Here is a 6,931-nt window from a genome sequence, read left to right as displayed (position 1 = left end):
CTTCTGCTGGAGCCGAGGGTCTCCTCTCCCTGGGTGGGCGCAGCTGCTCCTGCTGGAGCCGAGGGTCTCTGCTCCATGGGTGGGCGCAGCTGCTCCTGCTGGAGCCGATGGTCTCCGCTCCATGGGTGGGCGCAGCTGCTCCTGCTGGAGCCGAGGGTCTCCGCTCTCTGGGTGGGCGCAGCTGCTCCTGCTGGAGCCGAGGGTCTCCTCTCTCTGGGTGGGCGCAGCTGATCCCGCTGGAGCTGAGGGTCTCCGCTCCCTGGGTGGGCGCTGCTGCTCCTGCTGGAGCCGAGGGTCTCCGCTCCCGAGGTGGGCGCAGCTGCTCCTGCTGGAGCCGAGGGTTTCCTCGTCCGAGGTGGGCGGAGCTGCTCCTGCTGGAGCCGAGGGTCTCCGCTCCCTGGGTGGGCGGAGCTGCTCGTGGGCCTGTCCGAGAGGTCCAATCAGCAAGATCTCTGAAGACGGCCGAAGCCAAGGGATGCACGATCCCCTGGGGATACCAAATATTACACAACACCGGCATAGGCTGTAGAGGATAGGAGCACTGGGTATAGAGAAGGAAGGGCAGCGGGGTACGGATGGGGAGCAGCTGAGAGGAGGAGACACAAGGAGATGAGGACTTGAAGAGGTCAAGGAGAGGCGAGGATGGGGATGGTGTGTTGAGGAAGGCACAGTACATGCAGTGGAGGAAGAAGGCATGGGATTCACATTCAGGGGAGGAAATAACCTGGAAGGATGGGGAGGGAGTAGAAAGGAGTAAGGGATGGAGTCGGGAGTATAAGGACGCTTAGTAGATGGTGATGAAGGGGAAAACAGAGGGAGATGTAAACTGTAGAGCGTAGGGTGACATGAGGGGGTTGAGGGTCTCAGGTGGGCCGAACCAGGTATTCGTTGTAAGTTCCCTTCTTTTCTTTCTCCTTCGCATGGGCGCATCCTCTCATGTCTGAATGAGCCCAGGCACGCGCCCTTGTTACCTGGGACGCTTGACACTCAAGAGTCCACACCAGACCCCTACTCTACCATCATATCCTCTTCTATCTAGCGGCTCACAACCACCCTATTCCTTTGCGGGTTTCCCTGCCACATAGTCTTATCTTGGGATGGATCAGAGGGAATAGAAGGTGGTCTCTGTGATCGAAGGCGACTTTCGGCCAGCAGCCTTGGTGTTACCCTGGGTACAGGGTTGTGGTTCCTTCTTCTCGGGACATGGGAAGAATCCCAAGCAAGAGTAACTGTTAGTGGTGGAAAAGCAAAGTAGCAAATCCAGAATGCTCGTAGTGGGACTTGAACATTAGTATGGCTTTGACACACTTCGCTTTTGCTTTTTATCGCCCTTCCACCGTGTGACTCCATAAAACATTCTTTACAAACACTTCACTGGCTCCCTGTACATAAAACTGCTGCCTTCAAGGCTTTCTACATCACTCAACGTGCACTCCATCTTAGAGGCCCTTCAAACACCCAACGTACATTTTTCTGGTACATTTCTTCCCATACCTGCTGCTCCTCGCTGAGGTATCCCAAATCAATCTCAGTAGGCAAGGTGGCAGATCTTTCTCATACCTTGCTGCAAGAGCTTGAAATTGTCTCTTTCAAAATAAATTATATCCCTGGAAGTGGAGTATTTGCGATCTTTGCAAAATCAAGATCAATATATGTGCTTAAATCTTGCAGAATGCACTGCCTGCTTAGATGTTTGTGCTTTGCATCTTGAGTAGAAGCCTGCTCTTGTATTCACATGTAGTATGTTCTTGGTGGCATGTAGTGCTCAAGACTTTGTCATTTCATCCAGAATCATTATTGTTTCTTGGACTGCTGTGTGCGAGTCAAATGTCCTTGTCGTGAAATGTTTTTGAACATCTTTCTCCATCCATTGGAGGATGGGTCTGGCTTGGATGGTTTTGTTCGAGATTTGTCCGAAAGAGACTTCTGCAGTCCTGCACTGAGGACAATCTGCCATGGTGGAAGAGAACACATCCACCCTTCACAGGGGGCTCCAGCCCCATCAGTGTAATACATGGGGATAATGCACTCGAGGGGAAGACGTGTTAAAGGTTGAGTGAGTTGGAGGAATGGGATATTAATGTTGCCAGAAACCTCCCCTCACAGTTACTTCATTCACCAGCTCTATCTTTTCAACCTCTGCCTCCTATTCTGAAACCTTACAATCCACCTTCCACCTTCAGCTTCCTCTTTTCCCCCTTCCTATCATAGCCTTTCCTCTCATCCCCCTTTCAGTCTCTTCTCTCCTCCTTCCATAGCGCCACTTCCCAACTCCGCCCTCCCCTTCCTTATTGCTAGACTTGCCCGTACTTCTCTCACTACCCTTTCCTTGTTCCAACTTGACCTTTCTCTGTTTGCCTTATTTTTTTCAGCATCCCTCCCTCTGTAGTCCCCACTTGCAGAACCCCCCTCTCAGCTTCTCACCCTTCCTCATTCTCCCCTTTATCACTCCTCATTATCACTGCTCTTATCTGTGAGCCTGTTTTATTTGCCTTGCCACCCACTCCCTCCACCTTACACCCATCACTCCCCGCAGTTAGTATTCCGCTCCTTTTATTTACTCTTTTCACACACCATGCTTTCTTTTTGCCTCCTAATTCACTCTTGGTTCTTGTTTCCCCCCCCTCCTCCCATTGCGGTCTCCACTTCTGTTAGTTCTCCCTGTGACTCTTGTTTTTTTGTTTACCCCTTTACACAGTTCTACTTCTGGGCTGCCATGGAGCCCCAGACCAGAACCATCCACATTCAGTTTCCACACTACAGCGCGGTCCTCCTTGAGAGTCTCAATCGGCACCGACTGGAGGGGAAGTTCAGCGACATCAGTGTGCACGTGCAGGGCCGCGTCTTCCAGGCACACAAAACCGTGCTCGCAGCCTCCTCACCGTACTTCCATGACAAGCTGCTCCTCAATGACACCAACTGCATCGTGCTACCCGGCGCCATCGAGCCTGAAGCCTTCGAAAACCTCCTGCAGCTCATCTACTCAGGTCGGCTACGGGTGAATGTGGAGGCTTTGCCCAGCCACCTTCTGGTGGCCAGTGGCCTCCAAATGTGGCAGGTGGTTGACCGCAGCTCCGAGATCTGAAGGAGAGGGAGGGCGTCTCCGGCCCAAAGTGGTCCAGCAGGGCCAGTGAGAGCCAGCCTCTCAGCAGCGGCAATGACGGCCCAGCGGGAAGAGGGGGATAGCGGTACCGCAGACGTGCCCCACCAGAGGGAAGCCCCTGCACCTGCCCAGCAATCTGATGATTGTCAGGATGATGATGTCATCAGAATCCAGGTATCTAATGAAGATGATGATGATGACGACGAAGAAGATGGAGAACAGCCCCAGGTCCCCAGCAGGTCAATAGACAAGTCTGGAAAAATTATCCTGGAGGAAGCCGAGGGGAGTAATGTGGCGAGCTGCTCCTCCAAGGAATCTTCATCCAGGGTGGAGCAGGAATGCTTTTCTTCTAAGGACTCAAAGGTCTTCTACATCAAGCAGGAACGCTTTGAGCAGGATGAAGGCTTCACTTTCCCTGGTCATGAGGCAAACCTTCTGAAATCTCTGAGCCATGGCCGTGCCCACGGCATGTCAGAGCTACAGAGCATCTGTTCATCGGACTTTCAGTCGGGCAGTGAGGTGAGCTATCTAGTTCCCTATGATGGGCACCTAAGCTACATGGGGGAAATGTCCAATCAGGTAGGGTTCCCTCAGCTAACACCCAAGCCAGTGGACCTCCACGGGAATGAAATCATCGCTCACACCATTCATGGGCAAGTGATCCATGCCCCCGTCAAGATCATGGCTGCGCCCGATGGCAAAAAGTTTGGTTGTCTTTGTGGGAAACGCTTTGCTGTAAAGCCCAAGCGAGATCGGAACATCATGTTGACCTTCAGCCTCCGGCCTTTTGGCCGTTCTATTTGCAACAAGAAGTTCAAACTGAAACACCATCTGACGGAGCACATGAAAACCCACGATGGTACCCTGTATGCATGCGAAGACTGTGGGCGCAAGTTCCGCGTGCAGAGCTGCTTCCTGAAGCACAAGGAGATGTGCAAGGGACAAGGCTGGTCTACGGCCTGCTGGTCTTACAAATAAAAACCGTGCTGGCACTGCTGGGATTTGAGATGTGAGCGTGCGCACACACTACAACGAGCCAGAGGTGGTCTCGCTGCCGCTGCTCCTGGTTCGTTACTCCCTGTGAAGCAGGTTCTCAGGGGCTCATTGCAGCTCTGCCCTGTAGGTTCTGGCCATAGTTCAGTATTTCTGGATCTGCATGACTTTAGAGATGGCCAGGCAATGGGGGGTGGGAAGGGGTGCAAATTTCGCAGCGAGAGAGAGAGGAGGGTGCATGACATAGAGCGGTGAATTGAAAGCATAGGAGAGGTGAGAAGGCTATTTACTGATGGAAAGGTCTTGGGACATAGGAGCAAAGCCGAAAGCTATGCCGATACTTCAGAGTTTGAACTCTTGTAAATAATTTAGATTCTTCACAGCCTGCTGGGCAGAAAATCTGGATTTTATTAAGGACACGGAGGCTAATAACAAGAGGAGGCAGCCTGAAAGGAGCGCAGGAAAATGTGGAAATGTAAACCTCTAGAGGTGATCTTAAACGGAGAGTCTGTATGATTGCTGTAAGAGCCTGGTAGAGAATAGACACTATATTGTGGGAGCTGAGAGGTGGCATGGCCATCATGAACATGTTACAGTACAGGTGATGGAGAAAGGAGCAGAGAGTGAGACACTATGTGGAGGCATCAGGAGATGTGGGGTAGAGGGGTCCAGCCCAAGAAGGGAAGAGATTTAAATGGTCAGCTCGAGATATATTGTGATAGCGGGGCCTAGAGAGCGGTTATGGGACAAAGTCATCGGCATTAGAGAGCGGCCGTACACAGCAAGAGACAAACATTTTTTGAGGCGTATGATACAGAAAGAAACTGTGCCCTGTGTTCAGGGATATGTGTCTGGACGGCAAAGACACATGAAAAGCACTTTGTATTTAGTTGACATGTTTGTGGAAGTCTGCTTGCATTTTCTTCCCATATTGACTGGCCCTGTTGCACTTTAAAGAAATGCTTATGTAGCACTTGTCACTGTTGAAGGTTGTGCCTGTTCTTGGCAGAGGTTGAGTCTCTCTTTTATGTCTTTGTTCCAGGCCCAGCGAGGTGGGTCTCTCCGGACTTGTAGTGTAACTGCAGCCTCTCCTAGTGTTGTGTTTGGACATGGGTTCTAGGACTGGAGCTCACTGGGTTGGAGTCCTGCCGTAGGCACAAGTACTTGAAGACTGTAGTGAGTTTGTGGTCTAATCGCCCCAACAATAACTCTTTTCCAAACCAGTGTCCCACTTGGAATTATCCCAACGCCACTGACCTGTGGCCTATGTACCCAGTCAGCGTCTGCGCGTTTTTGTTTAATGTCTGGCTCAAAATATTTATTTATGTATTTATTTGTCAAGCTGATAGTGCTGGCCAACCCCGGAGGGTAGGGCACTTTTTACTTGATAGCAAAGGCAGCATTCACCTTCCAGTGCATAAAAAAAAATATTTCACCTACGAAAAAAACAAATCCAGCCACAGGTGTTACAGGTCAAGCGACTGCCTAAATAAGTAGGGACCGAACTCTTCCTGAGTCATCTGTATTACTCCAGCCTCTGCTTCCAACCCTCTGAGCTGGGCCTACCAAATTGTTACATAACATTCAGTGATTCTTGGTTCACTGCAGCTGACCTGCGCTGGTGAGATCTGATTGCAGAAATCTTTCAGCCAGAAATTCCTACATTTTAATGCTTGACTGTGTGCAACTCTCTTCCTTAACAAAAATTGGGCGTCTCACCAAATGAACACTGGATACAGTAGGGAAGGGACAGGCCAGGCAGGTAGACTTGGGAAAAGCTGTAGATTACTTCAGTTGGTAGCAGTGTGGAAAGCTTTAATCCAGGTATCAAACATTTCACAGTCTCATGGAGGCAGGAAGAGGTGAAGCCAGCAGGGCAAAGCCAGAAGAAAGCTGCCCGGGGCTGCCCTCGCCATCCCCTTCAAACAGGTGCAGAGCTTCAAGAGATCAGGGAATCCGAGAAAAAGGCTCTACGCACAGAAGGTACGTTGAGGAAGGGACTCCTGGGAGTGTATACTCCAGGAAATGTAGCATATAAACATCACCAAGTTGTAAAAGAGAAAACACCTTTCAGCTCTGAATTAAATCGATTTATGAATGGCAATTAACCCCATCTCCCTCATGGAGCACCCGCAGCATCGCACCGTTGGGCCTCCGCCTCCTTTCGTTAGCTTTGTCTTTAGCATGCATAGCTCGGTCACCACCAGTGGTTTTCCTCTGGGCCCTTGGCTCTTGACAATTTTATTCAATGTCTGTGTCCACCCGATAGCCATGGAAATTGCCTAGTTTTGAGTATTATGCAGATCTCGGGTCAGAATTATGTTAAGACTCTGGCACTCAGTTATATGCCTGGAGAGTCAGACATGTGACTGAGTCAGGCTGGCCCCAGTGCTGCCAGTGAGTGACTAAAATGAACCGGCTACTAGTTAATGCTGATAAATGAAAAAATGGTAGCCAGGGGGCTAGGACTTCTATTGGCCCCAGATTTATATGTGTGACATGAGTAACTTCCAAAGTCCATCAGGAATAGACCCTAGATGAACCCACATCACCCCCTACCCCTGGGAACTCCACTGGCTTCCTGTACAGACGAGATGCCAGTTCACGCTCCTGACCCATGCATACAAGGCCCTACACAACCGCATACCCACCTTCTTGAACCACCGCCTGATCTTTCATCAGCCCACCAGACACCCCATGTCCCTTTCTCTAACCCTTGACCCCCGCATCTGATGGGTGACAAGAAGCGCTCTACAAATCTACATATTGACTGATTAAAGTGCTAAGAAACTGGGCCACATACATAACACTAATGTGTCTCTTTTAGAGCGTTGT

The 6,931-nt window shown here is 50.6% G+C and overlaps 1 pseudogene; it reads left to right on the top strand.

Moving 5' to 3' along the window:
* The first annotated feature begins 2,716 nt into the window (after nt 1-2,716).
* On the top strand, nt 2,717-4,081 carry LOC144752914 (zinc finger and BTB domain-containing protein 9-like; annotated as a pseudogene).
* The last annotated feature ends 2,850 nt before the right edge of the window (nt 4,082-6,931 follow it).

The sequence above is a fragment of the Lissotriton helveticus genome, chromosome 5_1 (genome assembly GCF_964261635.1).
Source record: "Lissotriton helveticus chromosome 5_1, aLisHel1.1, whole genome shotgun sequence".
In the NCBI taxonomy this organism is placed as follows: domain Eukaryota; kingdom Metazoa; phylum Chordata; class Amphibia; order Caudata; family Salamandridae; genus Lissotriton; species Lissotriton helveticus.
The sequence above is the reverse complement of the archived record's forward strand: the minus strand, read 5'-3'. Positions and strand labels throughout refer to the sequence as shown.